Here is a 13799-nt window from a genome sequence, read left to right on the forward strand (position 1 = left end):
TTTCCTAAGGGAAAATATATGCTTATCAAAAGTTAGAGCTGTCTTCTTCAGCAACCTTCAAAGATGAATAAATAAGACATAAGTTGAGCTTCCCAGCAGGCTTTAATTCAGAAATTGCTGACTGAATACAAATATGCATAGCCCTCTGTCAGAGATATGTCCACTACTTTGGTCTATTTGAGCATATTAGGTGTGAAATATTATAAAATTCAAAAGTAATAGCTTAAAAAAGGACCAGTTTAAATGTTTTATTATTCAATAGAAATGGAGATGATTTTGGCTTAGTATTTATCTTTCGCTATGGGAGATTAAGCAGAACAACAGGACATCTTATAAAATCAATTTAATCTAAATCAAGTTTTATGATATTTTTATTTCTAAAGTTCTAAATAAATATTAAGGTGATTTTTATTTATGTTAGAAAATTATCCATATAAAATAAGGTAAACTTATAAGCCTTTAATCAAAAAAAAAAAATTTTAAGATGGCACTCTTAAATTCTGCTGAAATTCTGAAGCTAAGAACAATATTTATCTTTACTTAATATATACTAAACTGATCTTCTGTAAATAAAGAGAATTGAAAATGAATCTTGATGTGAATGGAAGGGGAGAGGGAGTGGGAAAGGGGAGGGTTGCAGTTGGGAAGGAAGTTATGGAGGGAGCCATTGTAATCCATAAGCTGTACTTTGGAAATTTATATTTATTAAATAAAAGTTAAAAAAAAGAACAATATTTAGGTACAGAACCTACAAATCCCGAAGTGAGATATTAGACTATCTCCTGCACAGCTCATAATTAAAATCTTTTAAAAATCTATCTTCTCATTAGTAGAGACTTCCTGTTTCACCTGTTGTAAGTGTTGGTTTGGGGATACTGGAAGGAATTATGTTTTTTTGGGGACAAGGGATACTTTGGTTCAGGGGATGAATCAAAGATTAATCTCTGTGTGTTGTAAATTGGGGAGCTTCATAAAGAGGATGGAGACTAACTAGGAGCCTGAGATGAGTGAGCAGAGGCAGAAGCAGGGCTACACTTGGAGGGAGCTCCTTAAACCTTTGCCAGGAGTCAAGTGTGATCTGTTTCCTAACAGATGTGGACTGTTAAGAAAGGAACTGCCTGGAACCCTGTAGTAAGAGTACTATGTCAGGTGCTCAAGGAGCTTCCTGCTGGGGTGATGTGCTCACCTAGGATCTGAGGACAAAGTTGAAAATAACTAACTGGAAGAGACACTGCTTCAGAAATAAGAGTTTTCCATCAAGAGAATTTCTTTAAGATAGTCATGAGAAAAGGAGTTTTAGCTTTGATTATCTTCTAATTCCAGAAGGCACCCAAGCCAGGTCTATCTGAACTAGTCATGAAAAACTGGACCCTTATATCTTCATCACTCAACCATCAGCTTGATTTTGGTGATTCAGCAACAGTAGTCAGTGAATGGCAGATTATGAGGAGACTCCTTCCACACCACAAGCTTCCAAATATTAAGAAAAATCAAATTCATGGGGGAGAAAAGTGCAAAGTTGTATAAATTTTGAATTTTGGTTATTTTTGACCTAAATATTCTAAATATTTGAAATAGGAAAATTTATAATGAAAAAGGTACACAAATTAATGCTCTACCTGAGGTTTCTTTGGTAGATGGAATAAAATTAACTCCAAGAGATGTTTTAGAGAGAAATCAGAAAAAATATAATTTAAAAATACATACAATATATTTTATTTTATGTAAATAAAAATAGCATAAGAGCACTTAAAGAACTCTCCTTAGAAGAATGGCGGCCATTGGAGGGTGAACCAACGGCAAAAGGAAGACCTTTCTCTCTGTCTCTCTCTCTCACTGTCCACTCTGTCAAAAAAAAAAAAAAAAGTAAAGAAGAATGGAATTAGGTTTATGTTGCTGCAAAATATATGAAATTCATGCATAGTTTTTTTCATAATATGCATTTTTTGTGAACCTTTTGAAGTCAGAGTAACTGTGTTTTGCTGATTTGTGTCCTTGCCTCTCCTGCTCCGAATACATAGAATTCTTTTCCCCATAATAATGTGAAATCTTGGCTCTATAGGTGCTTCCATATTTCCCTGTACTCAAAATTTACTCTTCTAGAGCACTAAATGTTATCAAAATTTATAAATGCATCCTAGAAAGTAATAGGTCTGAAGCTTTTAAAATATTTTGTTTTCTGGTGTTTTTGCTATATCTAGTCTCTAACAAAAGTAACTTTGCTGGAACTTTTGAAATTTGTATGGGAACCCAACCAAATAGGAGCCGTGAAAAGTTATCATTTTTGATACTGCAAGATGAAAGTTTCAAAACAGTAGGATCCTTTATTTAACTTAGAGGATTCTGTAGCCACTTCTATAGCTCTTCCTAAATGCCATTTCATGTTCCTTTTGTTAGCCATCCTTCCACCATTGGCCATATGCATTGACTAGTTTCTGTATCATGTGTATCACCTGATTTATTTTATTCTGGGTAGATGATCCCTCTTGTTCAGCCCCCCCCCCATATTTGAAGTAGTCTTAATTGTATTCTTTCAGACTAGTTTCACAAAATATATCCCTAATGAGGTCCCATTGAAATTTATTGTGCTTAAGTTGTTGAAGCTCCTGAATCATTATAATTTTCTTTCAGTATTTTCTCCACACATGCACCCCGTATTATCAGTATTTCAAGATTATTATTGTGTCTTTGCCAGTGCTTTAACTCTTCTCTAGTAATTTCCTTTGCCACAATCTGATACAAAAGCACATCGTTATTTTATTATTTATTGCTGTTGGATCACTGCATTGATAATCACAGAGCTTTAGTGACTCCCTCTCTAATGCACTCTATTGTGTGCAGCTACTAAAGTTATGCTTTTTTTGCTAGTGTGTTTTAAGTTACCCATTTTTGTTCACATTCTGACCCATTTACTAACTACAGAGTTTATATAGTTAGCCAATATTCTTCACCAATTATTTCATTTTGCTATTCCATTCAATTATTCATTTCAAAGACACTTTATAGAAAGCTTTTATTTAATAAATATAAATTTCATATGTACAACTTTTGGATTGTAGCGGTTCTCCCTGTACCCACCCTCGCACCTCCAAACCATCCTGCCTCCTATTCCCTCCTCCATCCCATTCTTCATTAAGATTCATTTTTAGTTATCTTTATACACAGAAAATAACTCTATACTAAGTAATCATTTCAACAGTTTGCACCCACACAGACACACGAAGTATAAAGTACTATTTGAAGACTAGTTTTACCATTAATTCTCATAGTACAACTCATTAGGAGAGAGGTCCTACATGGGGAGCAAGTGCACAGTGACTCCTATTGTTGATTTAACAATTGACACTCTTATTTATGACGTCAGTGATCACCTGAGGCTCTTGCCATGAGCTGCCAAGACTATAGAATCTTCTTGAGTTCACAAACTCCCAAAATTATTTAGACAGTGCCATAATCAAAGTGGAAGTTCTCTCCTCCCTTCAGAGAAAGGTACGTTGTTCTTTGATGGCCCCTTCTTTGTACCAGGATCTCACTCAAAGTGATCTTTCATGTAGGTCATTTTTTGCTACAGTGTCTTTGGTTTCCATGCCTGAAATGCTCTTATGGGCTTTTCAGCCAGATCCGAGTGGGTTAAGGACTGCTTCTGAGGCCAGAGTGCTGTTTAGAGCATTTGTCATTCTATGAGTCTGCTGTGTGGCCTGCTTCCTATGTTGGATCATTCTCTCCTTTTAAATTCTATTATTATTAGCACACACTTGGTTTTATTTATGATCCCTTTGATACTTATTCCTATCTTTATGATCAGTTATGAACTTAAACTGATCGCTTTAACTAGTAAGATGGCATTGGTACCTGCCAATTTAATGGGATTTGGAGTCCCATGGCAAATTTTTAGCTTTACCCTGAGGGGTAAGTCCGAGGGAATGTATGCCGAACTGTACATATCCTCCCTCTCTTATTCCCACTCTTATTTTTAAAAGGGATCAATTTTCAATTGGATTTAAATACCTAAGAATAATTCTGTGTTAAGTAAAGAGTTCAACCGATGCTATTAAGTAGAAAAAGAAAATACTAAAAAGAATAAAATAGTAAGCTGTTGCTTGAGAGGACAAGGGGTGATCATGTCATTGCTTCTCATAGTGTCAGTTTCACTTCTACGGCTTTGCTTTTCAGTGCTCAGTTGTCACATATCAGGGAGAACATATGATGTTCGTCCCTTTGGGACTGGCTTATTTCACTCAGCATGATGTTTTCCGTATTCTTCCATTTTGTTGCAATGACAAGATTGCATTTTTTTAACCGATGTGTAGTATTCCATAGAGTACATATCCCATAATTTCTTTATCCATTCTTCTGTTGATGGGCATTTAGGTTGATTCCATGTCTTAGTTATTGTGAATTGAGCTGCAATAAACATGGAGGTGCAGATAGCTCTTTTATTTGCCAATTTAATTTCCCTTGGGTAGATTCCAAGGTGTGGGATGGCTGGGTTGTACAGTAGGGCTATGTTCAGATTTCTGAGGTATCTCCAAACTTTCTTCTATAGTGATTTTACCAGTTTGCATTCCTACTGACAATGGATTAGTGTGCCTTTTTCCCCACATCCCCACCACCATTGGTTGGTTGTTGATTTCTGTATGAAAGCCATCCTTACAGGGTTGAGGTGAAACCTCATTGTGGATTTGATTTGCATTTCCCTGACGACTAGTGATCCTGAACATTTTTTCATGTGTCTGTTGGCCATTTGGATTTCCTCTTTTGAAAAATGACTTTTTAAGTCCTTGGCCCATCTAAAAGACACATTTTAAAGAGGAGTTTTAGGTTCATAGCAAAATTGAGAAGCTATTCATTTTAAAAATATTTATTTTAAAAATATCATTTTTTATTTATTTAATAGGCAGAGACAGGGAGACAGAGCTGGAATGAGAGAGTGTGTCCATTGGTTCACTCCCCAGATATCAGGGGCTAGGCCAGGCTGTATTCAGGAGCCAGGCACTCTATCCAGGTCTCCCACTTGAGTGGCAGAGACTCAATTGTTCATGTCATTATCTGCCTCCCAGGTGCATTTGCATAAAACTGAATTGGGGCCAGGAAGAGGGGCAACCAGGACAGAATCCAGTGCCCCGGGACTAGAACCCGGTGTGCCAGCGCCGCAAGGCAGAGGATTAGCCTATTGAGCCGTGGTGTCGGCCAAACCCTAGCCCTTGTTACTAATTTTTTCAACCATAATGGCTAAGAGTCTGTGATTAGAACAGTACAGTTCTGGCCTTCAAGGAATTTAGTCTTTGGAAAAATAGTTGTCCAGAATGACTATATCATGATATAATGAGATAATTACTCTTAGAGGAGCATGTACAAATTTCAATCAAGTGTAATAATCTGTATAATAATGGCATATAAGAACCTCTGTATTTGGGGGGTATAAATTAGGAAGGTTAAAAAAATATGTCACAGGCTATGCCACAAATGATGAATGGGATTCTTTTTGTAGGATTGGTATGTTTAGAGAATTTCAAGTACAGAGGAATAGTGTGGGTGAAACTGGGGAAAGGTGAGAGGACAAAGCAAATTTGAAGATTGCCAGTGTATAAGAGTAATGTATGGTGGGGGTGGAGGGTCACATGATAGAAAAGAAGAGGCGGAAATGGAATAGGTAAGTGGCACCAAACCAGGAAGTATCATGAATGAAATGCTAAGGAGTTCAGAGTGTAGTTGGCCCTCTGTATCCACAGGTTCTTCATCTTCAGATTCAATTTACTGTGGATCTAAAATATTTACAAGAAACAGCATGTCTATACTAAATATGTACCCCATTTTTTCCTTTGCATTATTCTTCCCAAAATACAGTATTTACACAGCAATTCCATTGTGTTGGGTATTTACACAGCTTTTTGATTGGGTTAGGTATTTTGCAGCTTGTTAAGACCTACAACACCAGCATCCCATATTAGTATCAGTGTGAGTCCTGGTTGCTTCATTTCAAACCAGCTCCCTGCCAATTTACCTGGAAAAGCCTCAGAAGATGGCCTGAGTGCTTAGGCCCTTTCCACACATGCGGGAAACATGAATGGAGTTATAGCCTCCAGGCTTTGGCCTGGCTTCCTGGTCAACGTGGCCATTTGTGGACTGAACCACCAAATGAAGATCTATCTCTCTATTTGTCTCTGTTACCCTGCGTTTCAAATAAATAAAGAAATCTTTTTTAAAGAATAAGTAATAATCTGGAGATGATTTTAAGTATGTGAGTGGTTGTGCATGGGTTACAGGCAAATAATATACCATTTTATATAAAAGAATGAACACCTGTGATTTTGGATCCATGGGTGACCTGGAATCAATCCCCACTGGTTTTCTAAAGACCACTGCACATCTTGTAAGGCAATAGTTTCTAAACCATGTTCCCTTGGGTATTTTGCTATAAAATGTTAATGCACATACAGTATAAAAGAGGTCTTAGTGTCAAAAATTAGGGAAATACTGAGTTAAAAATAATTAATGTATCCTTTCATAGTTTCTCCATTATTACATACTTCACATTATGTTTCTAAAAGGTATATCGAGAATAGCTCAATTCTAATAATGACAACCTTTTTAGAGGCTTTCCATAAGTCTGAATTTTTAATTAGATCCACAGCACTGCTCAAAATATGTAATTATATAATTAAACATTTTATTTTATACCTGTTCATTTTCTCTTTTTCATATTTCCTCTTTATTTCATTTTCACACCATGAAGGCAGAATCTAAGGGTTTATGTTTATCTTGATTCAAGTTTATACTCAGACCTGGTAGAAAATGTGTATATGCAACACGTTCATATTTTAACAAGAACTTTGGGAGATTTTATAAATGATGAGAGGGACTATAGCAAGTTTTGAACAGAGATGGAAGAAATATTTTTCTCTCAGGCAGATTACTAAAGCTGCCTTGATTTAATTAGAGGAACAAGTCTAAGAAACCCTAGCCCAGATGAGAGACAGAATAGGTAGGGGCTATAAAAACAGTTTTGAATATGATTTAGAAAGCTCAGTGTATTGTTTCTCTATTGCTGCTGTAGCTAGAAAACAAACAAACAAAAACTCTACAATTTTATTACAATTGTGTAAAAGTCTGCAATTGGCTTCCTTAGACTAAAATCAGTATTAGTGTGATGCTTCCTTGCCACTGGCTTCATAGGAGAACCCATTCCCTTTCCCTTTCTAGCTAATAGAGGCTGCCCACATTCCTGGTCTCCTGTCTCCAAGTCAGCAGTGTTATATGTCTGTCTTTTCTCTGGAGTAACATCTTGCTATGATACTCAAGCTCTTCTACTGTAAACGATTCTTGGTATTACTACATTACGCCCATCTAGATAACAAAGGATAATCTTATTATAATGATCTCAGCTGACCTAAGAGCAAGAGGGTTGAGGAGAAGGCCCTTTCTCAGAGGATCTTGCTCTTGAGCACAAAGATTTGAAGGATTTGCTAAAATCAGCACAGAAGAAAAACTCGTTTTCTAATCTGTGACTGTTTGGCATGAATTATTCTTTTTGTATTTGTTTTTTTCAAAGAAACAATGTGTATTGAAGTTCTAGATTCCAGTTTGACCATCTTCAAATCTTCCTTTTTTGTATGAACATATTCTGAATGTGATTTCTGTCTTAAGAGGCTGGGGCACAAAGACTTTTATATTTCCCTTGGAAGTAAGAGGGCTTATTAATTTATTTTAAGTATTTTTAAAAGATTTATTTATTTGAAAGAGTTGCAGAGAGAGGAGAGGAGACAGAGAAATCTTCCCATCCACTGGTTCACTCCTACAATGACCTAAATGACCAAGGAAAGCCAGGAACCAGGAGCTTCATCAGGGGCTTCCATGTGGGTGCAGGGGTCCAAATACATGGGCCATCTGCTACTGCTTTCCCAGGCATATTAGCAGGGATCTGGATTAGAAGTGAGCAGCCAGGACTCAAACTCATAAGGGATGCAGATAGTGTAGGTGGAGGTTTACCCACTATATGACAACACAGGCCCCAAGATGGCTTATTTATTTTGAATAAAGAATGATATTTTGGGGCCAGAGCAGTGGCATAGTGGGTAAAGCTGCCACCTGCAGTGCTAGCATCCCGTATTGGCACTAGTTCTAGTCCCAGCTGCTCCACTTCTGATACAGCTCTCTGCTGTGGCCTGGGGAGGCAGTAGAGGATGACTCAGGTCTTTGGGCCCTTGCACCCATGTGAGAGACCCTGAAGAAGCTCCTGGCTTTGGATCAGCCCAGCTCCTGCCATTGTAGCCATTTGTGGAGTGAAGCAGCAGATAGAAGACCTCTCTCTCTGTCTCTGCCTGTTTTTCTCTGTAACTCTTTCAAAATAAATAACTAAATCTTTAAAAAATGTATAATTTGGGACATGCTCAAGCTGACTTGCCCCAAATGGTAGAGTTAGAAACATACCAGGGGATTCCAATTCAATCCCATCAAGGTGGCATGTACCAATGCCATCTCACTAGTCCAAGTGATCAATTTCAGTTCACAATTGATCATAATGAAAGGACTAAGAGTCAAAGGGAGCACATAAACATGTCTAGTACCTGCTAACACTAACCGATGGAATAAATAAAGGGGAGAGTGATCCAACATGGGAAGTGAGACACTCAGCAGACTCATAGAATGGCAGATGTCCTAAATAGCACTGTGGCCTCAGAATCAGCCCTAAAGGCATTCGGATCTGGCTGAAAAGCCCATGAGAGTATTTCAGGCATGGAAAGCCAAGACACTCTGGCAAAAGATCTCTGCGAGTGAGATCCCAGTGGAAAGAACAGGTCTTCAAAGAAGGAGGTACCTTTCTCTGAAGGGAGGAGAGAATCTCCACTTTGACTATGACCTTGTCTAAACAAGATAAGAATCGGAGAACTCAGAGGGCTTCCATAGCCTTGGAAACTCATGACTGGAGCACAGGGAGACTACTGATGCCATAGACAGGAGTGTCAATTGGTAAAGTCAACAACAGGAGTCACTGTGCACTTACTCCTCATGTAGGATCTCTGTCCTTAATGTGCTGTGCATTGAGATTTAATGCTATAACGAGTACTCAAACAATATATTTCACTTTGTGTTTCTATGGGGGTGCAAACTGTTGAAATCTTTACTTAATGCATACTAAACTGATCCTCTGTATTAAAAAAAAAAAAGAAATTATCAACTCCCAACTTGACTCTCACTGGGATTAAACATGACAATAGGTCTGATCTGATTTCATCATCATTTAAAAAAAATCATCTATTATTTTTCACTTTATGTTTCTGTGTGGGAGCAAACTGTTGAAATCCTTACTTAATGTATACTAAGCTGATCTTCTGTATATTAAGATAATCAAAATGAATCTTGATGTGAATGGAAGGGGAGAGGGAGTGGGAAAGGGGAGGGTTGTGGGTGGGAGGGACGGTATGTGGGGGAAGCCATTGTAATCCATAAATCGTACTTTGGAAACTTATATTCATTAAATAAAAGAAAAAAAATAAAAAAATGATGTTTTTTAAAATCAAGGATGGTATTATGGTTTGAATGTGTTCCCTTCAAAATTCAGGTGTTGCCAGTGTGATAGTATGAAGAGGCAGCACTTTTAAGTGGTGATTCGTTAGCTATGCAGGCTCCTCATAAGTGAATGAAGTTGGGCACCCTTTTGAAGGGGCTGAATTGAGTGAATTGGTTTTCTCTTGCCATTCTACTCTCTGTCATATGAAGATGTAGGAAGAAGGCCATCACCAGATACCACTTGATCTTAAACTTCCTAGCCTTCAGATAGTTTGAAATCAATGTATATTCTTTATAAATTACCAAATCTCTGATACTGTGCTTTAGTACCACAAAGTAGAATAAGGTGTATGGGATGCAGGTTCATATTTTGAGTGCTTATGAAATGATGTGTGCTAGTAACTGAAGTAGGGGAATCAAAAGGTGGTGAGAAACAGTGAGTTCAGATGTGAACATGTTAACTTTGAGTCTGAAACATAACATAAGGATGTGTGCTGGAAGTTGACAGCATTGAAATAATAATTTTAACTCCAAAACTGACAAAGTTTATCTGAAAATTATAAATGTAGGGGATATTTAAGAACAGACTCTTAAAGAATGTCCAATATTGAATTATTCAAAATATGACAGTATTAATGTATTTGAAATATAAATCATTGAGGTGAAAAAATTATTACTTAAGTTTTTAAAAATCTTATTGTGTCTTATCCATAAAAAATAATGCAGTGTATCTACCTTTGTAAAGGACAACCTAAAACAGAAGCAATCTGGTCAGCTAATTGTAAACTCCATGCCTAAGGGTTTAGATTCTTCCTGTACTCATGGAACAGGATCTATAAATTTCTGTGTTCTGATTTGAAACTGTATTAAACCAACACATAGAGTTAGGATTTTACTTTAAGAATCCTCATTGGAAAATAAATGCATATAACTTGGTAACTGGAGCCAATCTACAGGTAGAATAAATTTTCTTTAAAAAAAAAGCATAACTTCAATTTTTCCTTATAAAAGATAGACTTTAGGAGCTATAGTATGTCTTGTAGATAATATTTGAAATGCCACAATTTTAGTTTGCAATAGGTATATTTGAAAAACAATTTAAATAGGAAACTTTTCCTGTGTTTCTTCATTTTGCAAAATGGGAAGTTTTAAATGGGGGGTATAAAATTCTTTATTCCTTGAATATAAATATTTTTTGTGTGTGTGCTCAGACTTTTATTTTTAAAGGTATCTTCTTTGGAATTAAAAATGGGTATATTCATTTAAAATTATCTTAAAATACACATTTTAAAAATTTGTAAAATGTTATTGTCCTTCTTTTAGAACTACTGTTTTTTAAAAGATTTATTCATTTGAAAGGCAGAGTTATAGAGATAGAGGCAGAGAGAGAGAAAGAAAGAGGGAGAGGTCGTCACCTGCTGGTTCACTTCCCAAATGGTTGCAATGGCCAGAGCTGCGCCGATCTGAAGCCAGGAGCTTGGAGCTTCTCGGTCTCCCACCTGGGTGCAGGGGCCCAAAGATTTGGGCCATCTTCCACTGCTTTCCCAGGCCATAGCAGGGAGCTGGATTAGAAGTGGAGCAGCCAAGACTTGAACTGGAATCCATATGGGATGCTGGCACTGCAGGCTATTGCTTTACCTGCTACATCATAGCACTGTCCCAGTATTACCAATTTTTAAAATATATTTTCACAAAATAATTTTAAGAAACATGTGAAGGGTGAAGAGGCTGAATTATTTCAGTCTCCAGTGCTTTTGGTCCAGTCCAGTCCAGCCAAGTAGGCAAAAAGGTTTGTAAGAGAAATTATATTTTATGACTCAAAGTCAAAATGACCAAAAAAAGCCTGGGATCATTCAAGATTAAAAAAAAAAAAAACAGAAAAAACAACTTGTATTCAAAATGTAAGACATCTGTGCCTACTAAAAGAAATATGTCAATATAAAAATAACACTTATTCAAGACTTATCATTTTCCAGGCAGTGGCTAGAAGCTTTAAAACCATGATTTCTAACTTTGAAAATGATTCTTAAGTAAATCATTAAAGTTGTTTTAGTTTTTCTTTTTTAAACAAAAGAAAATGAAGCATGTTAAAGTTGAATGACTCTTCCAAGGCCATATAGGTGATAGGCGGCAGAACTGGTTTGAATCCAAGTTTTGCTTTACACCTCACAGCATTTACTATATAGAAAAATATCTGCATAAACTGTTCTTATTATCTTGGTCAAATTCCATTTGAGAAATTCCCTATGAGGCCTACTACTCTGATATGGCAATATCTTTCTTGATATTAATAAATAACAGAAAACCCACTATGTTCTTATGAGTTTAGAAGACAAAGTGTTATCACAGATAACAGTAACAAGCTATTTTTGTCCTCAGTTCCGACAATGTAGAACCTGTAACTCAAAACAAGAAGCCCTCCAATTCAAATATGTAAAGAGGTACTTGAGTCACAAATACAAAGATCTGAAACCTCATTTTTGAGCCACTGTGTACATTAAGAGTCCAGCTGCCATTTGTCAGTGATGCCGTATTAAACCAAGAATTCCCTGACGAGGTCACAGTGCTGACAAAATTCAGTATGACGGTAGACCACACACAAAGGAAACAAAGCTAGGCCCTTCCACGGAGCCGTCTGTCCTTGCAGTGACTTTTTAAGTTAATGTTTCTTCATGCAGCACATATTCCCCAATGTCTGCTTGGTGAAATACCACAATGGCCGTGGGTCCACTTTCCTGCAGTCTTGTGTATACATTGCTGCCATCCCAAACCTTTGGCAAACAGTGCCAGGTAATTCAGTGCCATGATGTGCAACTGGAACTTGTGGGTCTTGGTGAACTTCCTGAAGCAGGTCCCCAGTGACACCAGCTTGTCCCCAGAGATACTGGCTGCCAGTTCAGGATCTTTTCACTCACGTAGTACCTGCAGTCATTGTGTAGCCTGAAACATTAGGTGCCGTAGGGCCAGTCGATGAGCAGCTGCAGGTTCTCCCCGATGTATTTGGCGATCTTGTCAAACATGACCCTGGTCTGCTCTTCAGTCAAAGGCTGCATTTTTCCACCGGGCTGTAGCCCCAGTTCTTCGTGCTGCAGTAACCGGAAACGGAAGTCTTAGAGGACTTTTCTAAAAGTAAAACAAGGTCATTCCTTTCCAGTAATTTAGCATTCTCTGAGAAACCTTTGGTTTATAATTTAGTGTTTTGAATAAATTTACCTTCGGGGAAGGGGATTCCCTAAAGAGACAAATTATCAGTGAATAAATCATCCTTCTCATTTATAAATTAGTCTCCTGTATGCCTGATTAGCATGAACATGTCTCCTAAAATATGGTCACTCCTATTTGGAAGAGTTGAAATTAAACTTCTCTGCTATGTAAGCCAAGGACAAAATTTGGTTCCTAATGACTTCACCATAAGAGTGTCTCAATGTTATACATTTCTTACCATAGTCCATGTCTTGGGTAATCATAAGTTAAGAAAACTAATCAATGTTTATAAAATCCTGCATCTTCTTTCTTATGTTTAATTATACTGGTAAAAACCTAAGTTGAATGAAACATTCTCCTTTTGCCTAAATGTTAAAATGCCATTATCATTTCTATCACATTTACTTTATTGCACAGGATCCCAGCAATAAACAACTTGACAACAGTACTTAATGACTTACTTTCCCTACAGGGTAAGGATAATAACATGTTGCTTTTTAAATTTTTCATGCCAATAGTAAAGTTTCAGTCTGTCATTCTCTTTTATATACTGAAGACATGCTGCTCTTGGCATGGGTCACATTTGTAAATGTTTCATTTATGAAACATTCCTTTTCCTGACTCCCCTTCAGTACAGAAATATGCTGGAAAAGATCAGCTGTCTTGCAGTCCATGTGTCTCTAAGTCTGGCATCACATTCACTCTGACACTTCCTCAGTACTTTCCAGTGGGAAGTTGCTGGATATAATTCTTATGACTTTTTATCAAATAATAGTGTTTAAATTTTAATTTGTAAATAATATGGCAGTTGGTTGATGTACTAGTTAATGTAAGTCTTCACATTTTCCTGCACATTTCTGTAGTTATAGACTATTCTGTTCTACAGGCAACGTTACTTACAAACTGCTTGGTTCAATTCAGTGTGGTCATTCAGAAGACAACATACCTTCTTTGGACAAAGATGTTGAAATTATGCTAAGAGTTAGAAAATTACATTATGATTTAAAGTATTCTTCTGTATGTGTATTATTGTATGAATAGCTTTTCAGGATTCATGACCTGATAACCATGCTTTGTGAGCAGTT

The 13799-nt window shown here is 36.9% G+C and overlaps 1 protein-coding gene and 1 pseudogene across 7 annotated transcripts in view; one reads left to right on the top strand and one right to left on the bottom strand.

The window, feature by feature from the left end:
- The window catches only part of EPHA6 (EPH receptor A6), a 1017309-nt gene that overhangs the window by 48023 nt on the left and 955487 nt on the right, over nucleotides 1-13799 (top strand). The window lies entirely within an intron of this gene.
- Nucleotides 11990-12643, bottom strand: LOC100342467 (60S ribosome subunit biogenesis protein NIP7 homolog pseudogene; annotated as a pseudogene).

The sequence above is a fragment of the Oryctolagus cuniculus genome, chromosome 4, assembly GCF_964237555.1.
Source record: "Oryctolagus cuniculus chromosome 4, mOryCun1.1, whole genome shotgun sequence".
NCBI lineage: Eukaryota > Metazoa > Chordata > Mammalia > Lagomorpha > Leporidae > Oryctolagus > Oryctolagus cuniculus.